General features: G+C 35.4%; 1 pseudogene across 1 annotated transcript in view; it reads right to left on the reverse strand.

The window, feature by feature from the left end:
• Nucleotides 1–17,616, reverse strand: part of LOC148199972 (DEAD-box ATP-dependent RNA helicase 36-like) — a 102,725-nt pseudogene extending 85,109 nt beyond the window's left edge. The window contains exons 1-6 of the transcript XR_015786098.1: nt 17,130–17,616; nt 16,547–16,868; nt 13,050–13,253; nt 12,882–12,963; nt 11,672–11,770; nt 11,335–11,502 (exon numbers count right to left, since the gene is read on the reverse strand). The product of XR_015786098.1 is annotated as a DEAD-box ATP-dependent RNA helicase 36-like (transcript). The remainder of the gene's footprint in view (nt 1–11,334; nt 11,503–11,671; nt 11,771–12,881; nt 12,964–13,049; nt 13,254–16,546; nt 16,869–17,129) is intronic.
• Between the last annotated feature and the right edge of the window lie 231 nt (nt 17,617–17,847).

Consider the following 17,847-nt stretch of genomic DNA (forward strand, 5'->3'; position numbering starts at 1 on the left):
GGAGGTGCACCACCAACGGTTACAAAGTCACCAACTATTATTGTCGTCGTCGGTGACAATAACTAGGTTTTTAGGTGGAAGAGAAGATGACCTAGGTTTCGTTGAAGAAAAGAGATTTGTTGATACAAGATTGTTTAAAAAAACTAGATTGTCTAGCAACCTATGTTTTCAAGCTTAACAAACAACACTCGACAAAATATTGATCATAAGATATAATGTATAGTGATGACATGTACTAAAGGATAATATTGGATGAAATATATCTAGTATATCGAACAAGATAAACATAAATAATATAATGCTTAAAGTTAACTCTCTTTAAATGAAATACAATAGAAACACAATCTATATAATCGTTGATGCTTAAAAGTTAAATATACAAATATGGAAAGTCATCAAGTGTTTGTCAAAACAAGCTATCTAGGATATCAAAATAACACACTAAATGTTATCAAAAGATGCATAATTATCTGATATCTCGAACATATCCAAGGCACAAGGTACATGTGGTGTCAAACGCTATAAAATTTTCAACAAAATATCTAACACTTTAACAAAAGTTATAGCATATGAAAAGAAGCTCTTTTAAACATGTCTAAACGATGTACTTGAGGCTAGACATCATTGTCAACACCCAATTTCGTCCGGATTGACTAAATAATGGGTCTCTTTTTATTTTGCCTTATTTCTATTTTCTTTATTTTTATTTTTTATTTTATATTATTTTATTAGTTTACTTTATTATATTTTATTATTTTATCCTTTTTGTCTTTCTTGGTTATTCTATTTTATTTTACTATTATTAAGTTATTTTACTTCATTTTATCTTCTTATTTTAATTTTATTTTACTATATATATCATTTCGTTTTATATTATTATATTAGTTTATTTGACTGTATTTTTATTTAGTTTTTAAAAAAAAAAAAAAGAGAAAAAGAAAAAAAAGGGGAAATCGTTCCTCCTGCCCTTTTGCTCTCCACCATCCCTCTGCTCCACACACACCCGTAACCACCCCAACCTTCATCATCATTCCCTCATTTTCCTAGCCTCTGCCCACTCCAACCTTTGTCTCACCCACGGCCAGCACCTATCATCTTCATCCCTTTCTTCTTCATTTTCATCTCCAACACCCGAGATCAATCATACCTCCCTGCCATCACTTCACAGGCATCTTTGTTTATCCACTCAAACCTGCAAGAAGAAAATCACAAAACCAGAAATGACTAAACCACTGTGAACCCTTCAATCCTTTTTCAATTTGGCCGGACCATCCTCATCCTACTCTTCGAACCATCCTTGCCTCCATAGCAAGCAACCGTGAGTTTGAACAAACACCTTCCTCATCATCAACTCATCTTTCATTTGTTCAGCACAACAAGAGAACAAGTAATCCCTAAGCTTCGTCACCTTCATTGCTAGCACCAAAATACAAAGCACAGAAACAAAGGGAAGAGACCGGTGAGGAGACCCGTGGAGGGCGACAATGCTTCCAACGGTAGCGCTTGTCGCCAGTGGCGTTTCTGGGCCAGTCATGGGACGCGTCAGTGTGGCATCGGAGGCGACGTTTGCCAATTAGACAGACGCGACGCAGAGAGGGGAAAGCTTGGCGCGGCAACAAGTGGGGTCTGTGGCGGCGATCAGCGCAAGAGTGGCGCCCCGGTTTGTGGCTGGCGGCGGCCGGTCTGGCGGAGGCGGCAGTGTGCTTGCGGAGGTGACGCCCCTAAGCCTCCTTTGGTCCTATGCGGAAGAGGAAAACCCTAAGCGTGCAAGGTCTCTGAATGGGAAAATGAGATGAAGTTGGGGGAACCCCCCTAATGGGTTTCTGATTGGGGTCAAGAGGCCGTGGGCCTGGCGTGGGTTGCTTCCTTTTTCTTCCTACTGAGAAGCAATTCCTATTGACACCCCTTCCATTTGGGCTGAAGCCCATTTCGTTTCTACAAAAAAGAAAAGGAGGTTTGGATAGTGGATAAGAAATTTCGAGTTGCATTCCTGGTTTTTATCTCTGAACTCCTATTCTTATTGGGCTTTTCTTGTTTTTATTTTATTTGTTTAATTATTATGTTTTACTGCATGTAACCCCTTTTATGATAACTTCACTCCTACATCTTGTGTTTAATTTTTATTCTTTGGGTTAGTTTATTTACTGCACTCTAAATACCCTAAAAAAGATGAATTATAAAGTAAAAAAAAGAAAAGAAGATAAAATTATAAAATTATAAAAAATGATTTTTTTAATATATAAGTACTCGTGCGATCGTCCGCATCTGCCTAGTGTTTAATATCGTCCTTTTCTCTTTCTTTTATAAAAAAATATAAAAATATATTTTTAAGGTTTAGGCACATGTGTGATCGCACGCATCGTCCTTGTGCTAAAACCTTTTCTTCTCTTTTTCTAAAAACAATAATAATAATAATAAAATATTTTAAAGGTCAAGCACATGTGTGATCGCTCGCATCGTCCTTGTGCTAAGAAACCTTTTTTTTCTTTCTTTTATAAAAATACAAAAATACATTTTAAAGGTTAAGCACACGTATGACCGCTCGCGTCGTCCTTGTGCTAGAAACCTTTTCTTCTTTCTTAAATAAAAAATTACAAAAATACGTTTTAAAGGTTGAACACTCGTGTGATCGCCCGCATCGTCCCAGTGTTCAATACATTTCTCTTTTATTTACGTAATATTAAATGAGGATATAGGTGCTCGTGCGATCGTCTGCATCAGCCTAGTACTTAATATCCTTAATATCAAAAATTTTAAATAATGGTATGAGTGCTTGTGCGATCGTCCGCATCAGCCTAACACTCGACACTCTCAAGTCTTCCTAAAGAAGTAGATAATGATATGAGTGCTCGTGTGATCGTTCGCATCGTCCTAGTGCTTAATATCGTTATTTCTCTTTTAAAAAAATAATTACAAATATTTAAATATCATTCTAAAGGTATGAGTACTCGTGTGACCGTCTGCGTCGGCCTAGTACTCATTACCTTCTTTTTCTCGAAAATATCAAAAAATATATAAAATCTTCAAAAATTAAAAATATTTGGCTTTTTCAAACAACAAACAATCTCTCAACCAGAACTACGTGATCCTTGATTCTCCATCAAAAGTGGAGATACGTAGGAGCAAGGTCAGTCCTTGTCAGGTTCACTTCCCCAAAAGTCCAAATTTATCCATAATCAATTTCTCAAACAAAACTCTCAAACAAAATTTTCAAGCAGTTTCCAAAAGAACTACGTAACCCTGATTTCTCATTCTGACTAGGAATACGTAGGAGCAAGGTCAATCCTTGTCGGGCCCAAAAAAACTAAAAAATATATATTTTGTTTATTTAGAATTTTATTTTAGGGATAATTAAACATTTTGAAAACCACATCATACTTGCGTATTTAGTTAAAGGTACTGCCTTAGGACAGGCGTTGTAGGGTGCTAATACCTTCCCTACACGTAACCGACTCCCGAACCTAGAATCTGGTTTTCGCGGACCGTGTCTTATTATTTTATGGTTTTTCCGTAGTTTTCCAAAATAAACTATGGTGGCGACTCCAAAATCTCTTTTTGAAACCCGTTTCTTTTTGGATCGTCGTCCCGTCGCGATTCCGGTTGTGACAATCATTTTGAAACAAAAGGCTTAAAAGATCATATCATAACATACCAAACTATTTGCCTTCGAACAATACATTTATTAAAACATGCTAAGATGTGAGAATATTTTGAACACGCAACATGCTTAACGATCATCAACGTTTAAAACATTTAATGTTGTATGAAAAATTACCTTTTGGCTTGCATGATTTGTTCTTGTTATTTGTACAGGTAATGTCAATACTAAAACTTTATTCAAGAGCGTCACACAAAGGACAAAAAAATGTTAAGTGATAAAAAGAAATTCTTAAAATGTTTCCTCAATCTTTGCACTAAAAGGTCGTACAAGCTACATTTGAATGAAAGCACTGTTTTGCTATAACGTAGACCTGAATTTAACTAGCTGCCTAAAAAGCCTATGAAGTCTATCCAGAAGTCAATTATATGTTCAACGATCATTTCTCAAGAGGATTATATAAAGAAGATTCATTGAAGTTGAAGAAGGTGAAAATAGAAGAGAGAAAAGGAAAGGGAAAAAGAGAACATATTCAAAAAGTATCATAAGACAATATCTCTACTCTACCTCAAAGCATATATAGTTTGATGTTCTTCAACATAAAAGGAAGAATCCCATACGTTCACAGATTGTATTGTATTGATCCTCTCCGTACAAGTTATTCAAATTTGTATTTGTAATCAAACACAGATTGTGTTTATATTTAAACACTTCTATTGAGCTAGTCAAGATTAACTAGGAAACCAAGAGTGGTTGACAATACTCAATGTATACAAAGAGTGGTTATAATACTTGAAAACTATGAGTGGATAAACTCATTATAATCAAGATTGATTAGGATTGATATTGGGAGTAGTTAAACTCGAACTAGTCAGAAATGATTAGGGGAACCATGAGTGGTTAAAATACTTGATGTATAGTTTCTACTTGATTGTACTCTTAAATAAAATTAGTGAAACTTCTCAAAAGTTTTAAAAAAGACTAAACATATTTCAGAATTGAGTAAACTAATATAAAAACATGTGTTATTACCTTTTTTATTTAAAATATTTTCCTAAAATAATTTATTAAAAATACAATCATCTAATAATTATAGCAAATTCTCTAACTCCTTGTAACATCCCAAAATTCTCAGACTTGAAAATTAGTAAATTATGCATTGTAGCATTACATTTTTTTTGGCTCAGATTTCAACTATAAAACTATAACTTGAGTCCTTCTATCCCTCCCTTCCTTGACACTGAGTGAGACGGCATTCCTTCATCTGCTCCCGTATAACGAATTATACGATCATCGCACAAATCCAAACACAAAAACACAAATAAGTAGGGTGAGTTAACATGCAATAAATCATTTATAAAAACATGCATAATTACTTCAATACAAACATCATATAATAATTAAGTCAGACAGCTTCATACCATCGTACCACAATTCCAATTGGACACTCGTTCCACAGTACTCAATAAACACTACAGTACCCAATAGACACTCATCCGGATGATACGTTGATGAGCGGTCACGAGAGGTTATGCACTTGTAATGACTTCTACTTCTTCTTACAATTACACTTCCAAAATACTTCATACCATTCACAAGGTTAGTCCCCTCACTATGTCCAAAACCGGCACATAGACCAGGACCTCCTCCTCCTCTCACCACATAATTCATCCTTCTCTACTTGAAACTGGATGATTATTAGAGTATCAGGATAATCTCCAACTACGGGACCCTCAACATCAACATATACATAAATACCATAACACTAATGAATCTCTCCACGAGACTCATACCATACTCATATTCCTCAACATCACATTAATCATCAACATCAATCTAATAGCACTATTAGGCCGAACGCTATTAGATCGAATGCCATTAAGTCGAACACTATTCGGACGAACGCTAAGAGATCAAGCACTAGGCCGAACACTGAAACACCGAACGCTATATATATTAGACCAACACTAATAGGTCGAACACTATTTGGATGAACGCTAAGATCGAGCACCTAAATTGAACGCTAAAACACCGAATGTTATATTAGACCGAATGCCATTAGGTCGAACACTATTTGGACGAACGCTAAGATTGGACACATAGGTTGAACGCTAAAACACCGAACGTTATATTAGTCCGAATGCCATTAGGTCGAACACTATTTGGACGAACGCTAAGATCGAGCACCTAGGCTGAACGCTAAAACACCGAACGTTATATTAGACCGAACACTTATAGGTCGAACACTATTTGGACAGACGTTAAGATCGAGCACCTAGGTTGAACGCTAAAACACCAAACGTTATATTAGACCGAATGCCGTTAGGTCGAACACTATTTGTAAGAACGTTAAAATCGAGCACTTAGACTCAATACTAAAACACCAAACGCTATATATGAACAATCACTACCTGAGAACAAGCATCATCAAGACCGAACGCTACCTATGACGTACACCACCTGAGAACAAACATCATCAAGACCGAACGCTATTTATGAACGAGCACTACTTGAGAACAAACATCATCAAGACCGAACGCTACCTATGAACGATCACTGAGAGTAAACATCATCGAGACCGAACGCCAACGATTGCTACCTTAGAGTACATGATCAAAACCGAACGCTAACGATCACTAATACATGACCAAGACCGAACGCTAACGATCAAAACCTGAGAATACCTGATCAAGATCGAATGCTAACGATCACCACATGGCCAATCGGTAATAGATCAACACTTAACTGAACGGTATTAAACTAAAACTCAACCGTACGGTATCGATTTAGTCCTAACCGAATGGTAATACTAACGACCGAACGTTATTTATTTCGCGTTCTGCAGAATCGCAACCAGACTTCCATAGCACCATTTTTATTCTCTTTTCCCCAGATTTTACAACAGTATAATTCTACAATCACTCATACGGATTCATATCAAAGAAGGATACTCTAGACACAAAATTATTCATCAAACAATCATAATATGATCTCAAACATATTATTCCTACAATATATAGAAACATATCTAGTTCCCCTTACCTCTTGAAGACTTCCTTTGTAGATCTTAAATTAATCTTCACAAGACTTGCAGTACCTTGGCTTCTTTCACTTTCGATACGTGCTGGACTCTGTTCTTCTTTTGATGACCAAAACTTCCTCCTTTGATTTCCTCCGTGCATAATTTTTTTAGCCAAGTCTTGCTTTCCTACGTGTTATGCTCCCTGGACGGTGAAAAATGAAAGCAAGGGGTCCTCTATGCTTTTCCCTAAAGGCTAAGGAAAATCAATATCTTAAAGTTGCACTTCCACTTTCTACTTGAACAAAATGAATGCACCATCATTTGAAAAGAAGACAAAAATGACAATTGTGATGCTCTCCATTTGCCAAATACAATAATCAACTTCTTTCTATGGGGCGGCTGGTGCTTCCAAACAATAATTGTGCTTCTTACAAATTCAATAATTGAATGACCCCATCTTCTAAAATATATATATATATATATATATATATATATATATATATATATATATATATAGAGGATCTTAGAGGATCTTACACTCCTGCTATAATTCATAAGCAATATTATTTATGTAAAGTTTCTAAGAATTACCAAATTCCAAATCACACACACTTATACAATTCAACTTTTATAAGAGTTGTGAAATAATTCATTATTTTCATTTTTATTTAGTTAAATATATTTTTATTTCTAAATTTTGGTATAAAATTAAAATTTATACTTATTCAAAACTTTAATACATTTTCTCCAAACTTTAAAAATAAATTAATATAATCTTTTTAATTTAATGTCATAAACAAATTAAAAGATAAATTTAACATAATACATATTTAACATGTCAAAAAAAAATTATATAATTAAATTAAAAACAACTATATTCATTTATTTATTAAATTTTAAATTAATATATATCAAAACTTGAGACAAAATCTATTCTAATTTTGTGTCAAAATTCAAATCATATTCTATTTTTGTTTTTCAATGTTTTCCTCTTCTATAGGCACACCTCTCTTTTCCTTCTTCCTCCACTGGTGTCCCTTCTCTATCAAGCCTCTTCTTCTTCCAGCTCACCACCAGAATCTCTTTATTTTTTCTCCCCCTCTATTCTCCTTTTACAAAATAAATAATACATTTTGAATTATAAATTCGAAATACTAAATCTGTATTAATTCATAAACGATTTTTCTTGATTCCAAATACAAAAACTTCCCTTGGAACATAATCATCATTTACCATTTTTCTAAAACATTAATTATCATAAAAACACTTTACAAGTCATTTAATGGCTTTCTTCCCTTGACCTCCAGCACTTCAATGGATAGATTATTTTAGTCACTTTTACTATTAGCCATCCTATTCATTGTTTTCACCTCATCCTCCCAAAATCTGCAATAAATGATATAATGCTGAGAAAAACCTTTGATAAAATGTCCACCATCTCACGTTTTTCCATTCACAAACTTGAACTTACGAACTTGCTTAAAAAAGCCAAATACAAAGGATCAACACATTAATAAAACAATTGAATTCATAAAATATGACAATTATGTTCCACCTGTACAATTTTCAGAAGCTAAATCAGCAACGTATTTAATTGGCTACAAAATTGATTGATGACACCCTGCTTCTCAACGGCTAGGAATGTTCATCAGGTTCAAATTCAGTTGTTTGATCTTTTTTTCACCTCAAATTAAACAAATAAGGAGGCAAAATCAGAGCTCAAAATCAAAGGAAGAATATTGCCTAGATGTGTTTAATCTCACCTCTACAAACAGTCAGGAAGACACGAATACAATAACAAACCATTTACCAAAATACCTTTAGGTTCTCTACGTCCACCGGGATACCTCTCTTTTCTTTCGGCTTTTGATTTTAAGCTCTTTTCTTTCCATAATTAGAAATCATCGTTTACTTAAATATACTAATGTACTTCTTACCCCTTTTCTTTGGAGTTTGCTATATCAGCTGATGCCTCTATTCTCTTTTTTTCTGTTTTTTTCCTTCCCCTGTGCAAATTCTTTACTTCTTTGATTTAACTTTTTTTCATTAACAAACCTTTTTCTTTTAGCACTAGTTTTTGTTTCTGTAACATCCCAAAAATACAGTAAACACCATATAGTAGAATTAATTACATTTAATGATAAACCAAATCAGTCTTAAATTAAACAAAAGCACAGGTTCTGGCCGAACGGCCTTACAAGAAGCGAGTTACAAATAAAGATGATCAATCTCAGCATACCTGACCGAACGGTTTACAAAACAGAAATACCGAACGGTCAGATTAAACAAAAAGGGAAGGGTCGCTCTAATACAACACTCTAATAACTAAACTAAACAGATAACCGAACGTACTACTGTTCGGCCTTCACTTCAACATCAACGAGATTTTCTTCTTCTAAGATTCCTTCTTCAAGCGTCTCCTCAAGCAACGCCTCTCCATATGCTCACATCCACACGGATGATCATTGCAATTACAAGACGGACGTACAACGACGAGACAACACAATGAAACACAAGGTAAGCTTATTGAATTTAATTCAAGTAACATCATGCATTTCACAGCACATCAAACGTATCAAATACATTCCAACATATAATTCAATAACTCCTTTAAATCAACCAATTCCTTAACTCAATCAATTCCTGATACTAGACTGACTGTCCGGACCGTATGAATTCTGTGTAGCTACGACGTTCGTGCACCCAGGTGGAATAGCTGGAATTCTCAGCTACCACCCGAGGTTAGTCCGTTCCGTCCAAAGTACAGTTATGGACTAAAACCTCCTGCCGTTCCCATGACATACTCCCCTCTACTTGAGGACGAGCACTCACGGAACATCAGGATGAATCGTCAGTTAAGCTTTGTCCACATTCATACTTTACAATTTCTCATAACCATCCAAGAGTCGTTCCTCCCTGGAACGCTCGTTCAAAATCCACAACCATCATTTCATCTCATATACTGTTCATTCTTTATAATTTTTTCACTTTAATATCATTTTCATCTTCCGTTCCAATTACATAAATTGACGAGCGTTCAGCCCTCTTCATAACGAGGACGAACCTTAAAACGAGACCGAGAAATCCTCGTTTTAGAACAGAATAAAACCGACACATATCAGATGACGAACGTCATTACCACTCGAATCAGTTGAATGAACTGACTCTAGAACGATCCGATCAATACTCAGAATAAGTTAAGTACCAAGGCTCTAGGCCGAATCCAAATGGATAAAGATACCTCAAGACGATTTAATGACCATACCGAGAATAATTCAATTATATAAACCGACTGCCAGTCAATGACCGAACGTGGTACACTGAGTTACTGAAATTTGGACGAACGCTATTTCCACCCGTTTGGTAATTAAATACAAGGACGAGCGTTCGGTATAAGACCGAGCGCCACTCATAACGTACGCTTTAGGTCAAGCCCATCGCTGATTTGAACTGATAATAGAAATAGAAATTCATATAATAAGAGATGGAAAAGTTATGTTTCTAAGAATGACTAAGTGTACGAATGTATATTTACAAGTTTCTCAACTTCTCACATAACACTCAGGGCATCTACGTTTGGCCGAACGCTCAAACGTAGCACTTAATACAAGAGGGCGTTCGTCCTCAACTATAAATCTTTCCAAATGAAAGAATTCAATTCAAAGTAGTTTACTAACAGCACCGAACGGTCAAGGACCGTTCAATGACGAACGTTCATTATCATAGGAAATTCATATTCAAAGTTTCATTTACATTAAACTCATTTCTCAGCATAAACTTTCATACTTTCAATTACTCATATCATAGTCCATTTCATTTTTCTCATACATCAACTCATAATCGTAATCATATACCAAAAATCAAATATCACAATTTCATGCTTCATACAGCTCATATAACGTTCATACAATACAACACATACACAAGAATTAAACTGAATAAGCTTCCCTTACCTGGATCAGTGGTGAACGTCCTAAGAGTAGGATTTTGGTTCGTCTAACTACAGCTTTCTACCCTCAACGATTTTCTTAATTCCTCCGACTAAGTCTAACCATAAAAATAAGGAAGAATTTAGATTATAATCTTGCATGCAACCAAAACTTGGTTTTGCATGTAATTCAGAGACGAACGGCTAAGGTCGAGAAACTTACCAGTTTCAAAATCTGGATCTTTTCGGTCCAAATTGAAGCTTACGACGCCGGAAGTACTTCTATGGTTTCTGAATGATGAACGGAAAAGAGAAAGGATGAGTTTCAGTAGAGAGAAGGGAGAGTTTTCTAGAGAGAAGGAGGAGAAATGGAAAGTCAGAGTTTTTGGAATGGAGAAGGTGCATGCAGAAGAGTGACGCGGATTTCAAAAAGTTCAGTTTTGTTTAAAAACGAACGTCCGTTCTCCTGCTGACACCTGCATCCCACGAACTGATTTTCGGATCCTCGTTTATTGACACCTGGCGCCGCTCAAAGGGGTTTCTAAGTGCGCTTTAAATGGTTCTGAGCAGGGTTTTGGGTGTAATAAATGAGATTAGACAGGTGGGTTTGGTTGCTTAATTACGAGGTCTGACAGTTTCCCTCTCAATGCTACCCATCTTCATTTCCTTGACATTCTTCGCACCGAAAACCTACACAATACATCAAAGTAAACAAGTCGATTGGAAAAATGGCCAATTATGCCAGTCAATAACGGGAAGAGAAAGAAGATATTCGGTGTTTTATACCTCTTTCCCTTGCTCTGAGAATTCTTTATTTCTTTTTCTCCTTTTATTTTTCTTCAACAGTCCTTTCTCTGCAAGCATTTTCAGTTTCTGTTTTTTCCGCTCTTTAGCTTTCTCCTCAAAGCCATCATCTATCATTCTCATTTCTGCTACATTCTTAGCACTGAAAACCTACAATACATCACAGAATTAAGAAGTCAAATAGAAATTTAGAACAAAAAAACCAAACCTTTACATAGCTCATAATTGAAAATGCAAAAATTATTTAGACACAGAAAAGGAAACAAATTAAATATATAATTCAATAATTAGAACAAAAAATCGCCTAGCAAAAACATACCTTCTTCATGAGAGAAAGCGCCTCACTTTCTTTGTATTCAATCATTTCAAGTTGTTTCTCAATAAGTGCTTCTATTTCATGAATAAGTTCAACATCATTCTGAAAATGTCAAACAAATAAGGAAACCTTTGCAATAAAAATAAAAATATCAGAATCCTAAAATGATTTCATTTATACGAACATGAGTAACAATTGAAAAAACTAAGACACTTCCTCCGAAAAAACACAGCAAAACCACAGATCAACAAATATTTTCTGAATATGTTTGAGTAATAACTCCTCCCAATAGAATGGAATTATTTATATTCAGAGGCCACACAACCTATGTCATCACACTTAAAAATGGTTATACATCAAGATATCCTAGACACTGCCATCCACAAGACAAGCAGGCAATTATCTAGAGTATGAATATTCAGAGGCCACACAACGTATGTCATCACACTTAAAAATGGTTATACATCAGGATATCCTAGACACTGCCATCCACAAGACAAGCAGGCAATTATCTAGAGTATGAACTCATTTTTCTAAGGTTTGCACAACACCCACAATCAAGTTTAAAAGTACAAACTTACATCGGTATGTCTGGGATACAGATTGTACCGATTTAGATACTAACATAATTCAAAAAGGAAGAACCTAGGGCATTACCCCAGGATCCATGCAGTTTAAAAGTACCTATGGTCCCCCTATAAATCTCAGAAACCAATTCACGTCAACCATAGCAGGTATTATAGTTTAGTTGGTTAGATTCATAATATCCCTTTAAGCTAAATTTAGATGGTAATGGTCATTAAGTGTCAAATTAGTGAAATGACAACTTTAATAACTTTCAGAGATGCAAAAAATTATCAATTTAATTGTTGAATTATATAACTGTCTATGGTAACATTGTTGATTTCAAGCTTGGGCAAATGAGGACGGTTGTGTCATGCCCATTTCCATGGCTCACTCAAAATGAATGACGTGCTAATCCTAGGTTTTACCCAGAATAACAAGTTGTATCTCTCGACTATAGTATTAAATGAGTTTAGTCGCCACATCAACACTCAAGTGTGATGTTGCATAAGCAACAGGCCTCTCAAATTTAACAATTTATTACAAACAAAAATTCTTAGGTATTAGGTACAAATTCAATACTTGCAAACTTCAATTCAAATAACAAACAAATATACAAGCTTTAATATTAAATATAACATGTGCTAACCTGGGTGACAAGGCTCAAAGCCAGTCCACCTCTACCGGCTCTTGCCGTTCGACCAACCCGATGAATATAATCCCGTGGAAACCTGGAGATGAATAGTTGCAATATGCTAATTGAAATGCTTCAAATGTCTATTAAGAAGGTAAAGAAATTGGCACAAGAAAAGGTAACCTTGGAACATCATAGTTGATAACAAGGTCAACTGTAGGAATATCCAATCCACGACTGGCAACATCAGTTGCTAGCAGTACAGAAACCTTCCCTGATTTAAATTGATGAAGAGCTTCAAGCCTCTGAGTTTGTGATTTGAATGAATAAAGAGCTGCTGCTTCTTGATCAAGAACTTCCAGCATTAAACTTAAACGATGACAATCTCTGAAATTTGGAAACATTTAGGAACATCTAAAAACTATTTACAAGAGAATGACAATAGTAGGGTAGGCTCACTTTTATTATTTTACATATCATTGTGCTACCTAACTTTCAGAAATTCTATCATTTAGGATCCTTATTCAAAGGGATTTTCTTTAGCCAATTACAGCAAGTTAATTGACCCTTTGATTAGGGTTAGCATTTCAGTATGCAATCTAACTTGAAGTATAAAAGGCATAAGTGCGTGAGCATTGTTTTATGACATCACATCAGGATACACTATATAAATTCAAGAACCTATTTACCTCCTTCATTATCTAATATCATATTTCAACAGGAATAAAAGATGAACGTAACTGCTGCCATTTTTTAACTTGGGATATCTGAATACGAATTTAGAAACAAAATAGACTTTCTATAAAGAAAACAAAAATAGCCAACAGAGTCAATGACCTCATTTTCAGAGTCCTGTCAAATTCATGATAGCAGAACATTGTTCATTTACATTGCAAACACCTGAGCACTAAGATTTGGTCACAGTTAAACAGTTCCAAATAAATGAAATAATGAAATGCATGTGAATCAGGTATGCCTCATTATTCAACTAAAGATGTCTATATAAGCTATTGTTGGAGGAAAAAGAGGATGGCAACAAATGCCTAATAATTAATTACCTAGTTGAAATAATAACCGCTTTCAAAATTTAATAACAATCAAATTATATTTTGCACACATAAAGGCCTAAATTTAGCTTAGTAGAACAAAAACAGCTTGGATTGTCAACAAAGCCATGCTAAACATCGGTTGGTGTGGGGAGTTACACACCAAAAGTGAAAGCAAAGCAAGCAATTATTTATATATACAAATTATAGGGGCCATTTTTCATTCCTTGTATGAATACCAGTTATAACATGACAGCTCTCAGGCTTCATTAGCCAAACAAAAATTTCTTCCAACATCAATTTCCATCCTTGACCTCCATGCAGTATTAGTAACTTGAGCATTATGGGATATCTAAGTCCCACATCAAGTACTATGGGATGTTCAAATGGAATACATATGTGCTTGGTTCTATAGTGCCTAAAAGCAAGCCTTTAAGGGTGGGTGGGTTCCTCCAGTGCTTGAGAACTTATCAAATGGTATTCAGAGCAGTAAACCAGAGAATTGTGGCTGTCATTTGTGGCAGAGTTTTAGAGCTTTCTTAATCAGAAATTGAGCACATCACTATCAAACAAAACTTGAAAAAAAAAAATGGAGCAACCACAACATGATGAGGCACAACTAGAGCTGGGTATATGATTGAGGCCATCCATGCTATGAAGCCCAGACACGGAAATGACAGACGCAGAGATCCGGCTAAATTAAAAAATTATAGGATACACACACAGCACATACATACATACATCTTTGATTTCCTCCAAAGATTAGACTTCCAAGAACATTTTGAGTTCTTCCAAAGCTGACTGGACTTCAGTCACGAAGGATACCATATCATGGTGAATCATTTTGAGAGATGCAAGCTTGTTTGCAAAATCATAGAAACGTTGGGTATCATTGGCATAAATGTTTTGAGCTTTCTTCTAAAAGGAGTGGCATGTTTTGAAAGCTCTAAGAGACATCAGAAGTCTTGGTTCCACATAATGCTACAATAAGGCATACAGCTGGAAATCCGCTTGTTTTCATTGTTTAGCTTTTCCAGCTGGCACATGGCTTCCTCCATCTTGCTCAAGGTGGTCATGATGTCTTTGGCCAAAGAACCACAATGCAGCCCATGATAGATAATTTTAGCTTCAAGGAAGTAATTCAGGGGCTTTCAGAGAATGAAATAGCATTTCCATTGGTCATTGTTGACCAAGAAGACAAAAACAATAAGGAAAAACTAAAGCCTTAGGATGACTTCGAACCGTGATGGAACAAAGCTTTGAAGGCCAAAACAGAGACAGCAAGAATTAGGTTCCACAACTGCGTGGTTGGCTGTTCGTCAAAGAGGAACTCTAAATTCAGTGGTTGCTGACGAAAACTGTAACGGCCGACAATGGTGGCCAGTGGCACACAGCAACAGCAAACAGTGAATGGCGGCAAAAACTATGCCAAAGATGATAGAGACAAACAAAGCAAGATCAACCCGCTCTGATGCGAACTTAAGATTAAAAAAGGGAATACATTTTTAAGGGCTTAAGAGACCCCTCTCATAATCTTTTATTTATAATGAAAAAACTGATTCAAGAGTACATGAAAGATTAAGAGACTACACTAAACACCTAGGTACAAAACTAGGTACAGAACTAGGTACGGCTGTAGGTACACCTAATAGATTGTCTAACACACCACACCCTACTTAGGCTTAATGGTGATACATAGATGAAATTATTTTAACAATATTTAATAAATTACAGAAGAGATAAACAACATATCAACACATAAAAATAGAACCAAATACTAATTCTACCCATTTTTTTTCACTATCATTGGTTTACACTTTATAGAAGAAACCGAGTAAGTACGAAAACCTCAAAGATATGCATTCAATAAAACTCTGGTTCACCCATCAACTAAGAAACCTATATTGAAAAATTCATAACGTTAAAATAATTGCCTCCATTCTCAGCTGCATGGAATGCATACCAGAGAAAGTAGAAATCCTAAGTTTGTCCAATATCTATTTTCTAAGTAGAGACACCAAAGCCAATTTCAAGTCCAACCAGTTTGCCAAATAAAAGTATATAGTTCCAAATTTTCATTGTCAAACAGCAACAACTTTTTTTTCTTGTAACATCACAAATTTTAATTATTTACTGAATGTCATACCATTACACGGAACTATATCACCAGACCACAAACAGATTCAATTAGACAACGGTCCACAACAATAAGCTTCAATTGAGTCCATCATAAACAGTCGACAAAAGAAAAAGAAATGCAATAACAGACAGTCAAATTTCATCATAATAATATTGGAATGAGAATGTTTACCCTTTTTACTTCATTGCAGGTTGGGACAGGGAAGCTAAACAAAAAATAACAGCCTAATAATTTATTGAAGAAAAGCATAAAATTCTGATATTGGATATTTAGATATTAATAGTCAAGTCAGGAACCAACTAACGAAAACAAAAGCATCAAACAAATAAATCAGGTGTGATTGTTTGATATAATAGAAGTTGAAAGAGGCCACATTTTCCTATAGCACCACAAAAATATATAGATATGGACGTAGCATAAAAATGAATAACAAACCATAATATAGAAAACAAAATTGGTAACAAAGAATCTAAACATACAATGTAGAAATATACCTGCATGTTGAGATAAACACGATGGCAGACCGAATTCCCATATCCTCCATTTTTGACAAGATATGCATCAAATATACATCCTTCACCTTTTTAGGAATGAATATCACCTGTTGCTTAAGTGATTCAACTGTTTTAAAACCTTCATATGCTCATAGACATACATCTTATCTTGGTAACGTTCTTGCAACTTTTGCAGATTACTTGTAGTTGTCGCAGAAAAGAACAGATTTTGTCGATTTTCAGGTAAGCATTGAAAGATCAATTTCAATTCCTCCTGAAAACAAGTATCCAGAATTCGATCTGCTTCATCCAAGACAAGAAACTGCAGCGGCATAAGTCAAATATTAATTCATATAATTATGAATAATACCATAGGTAAAAGAGTATAATTAAAATGCTTATCTAAATCTGCTTTAAATCAGGTCATTCATAAAACGGGAGGAATAATTAGGGTTTATGAACCTAAATCCATTTAATGAGTTCCCAGGTTCATATATTCGAACAATGTGTTGTTTGAAGTTTTGGTTTTAAAATTTTGGATCTTATACAAACGCAGCTGCAAATCGAATTACAAGCTCACTACCTTGGTTCTGGAGAAAACAGGAGAAATATCAGTGTTATCACGGAGCAAGAAGTGGATTCTCCCAGGTGTGGCAATGACGAGGTGCGGCCTCGCAATCAAATCCTTCGCCTGCTTGAGCATATCCATGCCGCCTACCACAACCGTGATTGCGGAGGTGCACGGCAGAGCCCAGAACGCGGAACTGCTCCGCCAGCTGGAACGCCAGTTCGCACGTGGGCGTCACTACGAGTGCAAAAACGCCGAAGGGGTGCTCAGCGAGAAGATGCAGGATCGGAAGAGCGAAGGCCGCCGTTTTTCCGCTCCCAGTCTCATCGATGCCAAGCACGTGCCGGCCCTCCAGCACAGGCGGTATGCAACGCTGCTGCACGTGTCGTGGCATCCGCATTCCGAGCTCCCGGCACGTACTAACGACCCACTCAGCCAGGCCGTGCAATGACATTTCCATTAACTTTAACAAAATTAGGGGTGAAAAACGAGTCTGGACTCTCATACAGTCTATGAACCCCATTTTTTTAATAAGGTTTACAAAAATAATAATTTAAAACGTTAGTTTCTGTGTATTATATTATTTAAAACATAAAAATATATAATAATATTAAAACTTAATGTATATAATAATTAAGTTCTAATTACTAATTATAATAAAATAATTTAACATGTAAAAATAATAATTATTTTGATTTATGGGATTATTTATAGTATTTTATGAATATGTTGC

The sequence above is a fragment of the Vigna umbellata genome, chromosome 4 (assembly GCF_029865625.1).
Source record: "Vigna umbellata cultivar VRB3 chromosome 4, Vumbellata_1.0, whole genome shotgun sequence".
NCBI lineage: Eukaryota > Viridiplantae > Streptophyta > Magnoliopsida > Fabales > Fabaceae > Vigna > Vigna umbellata.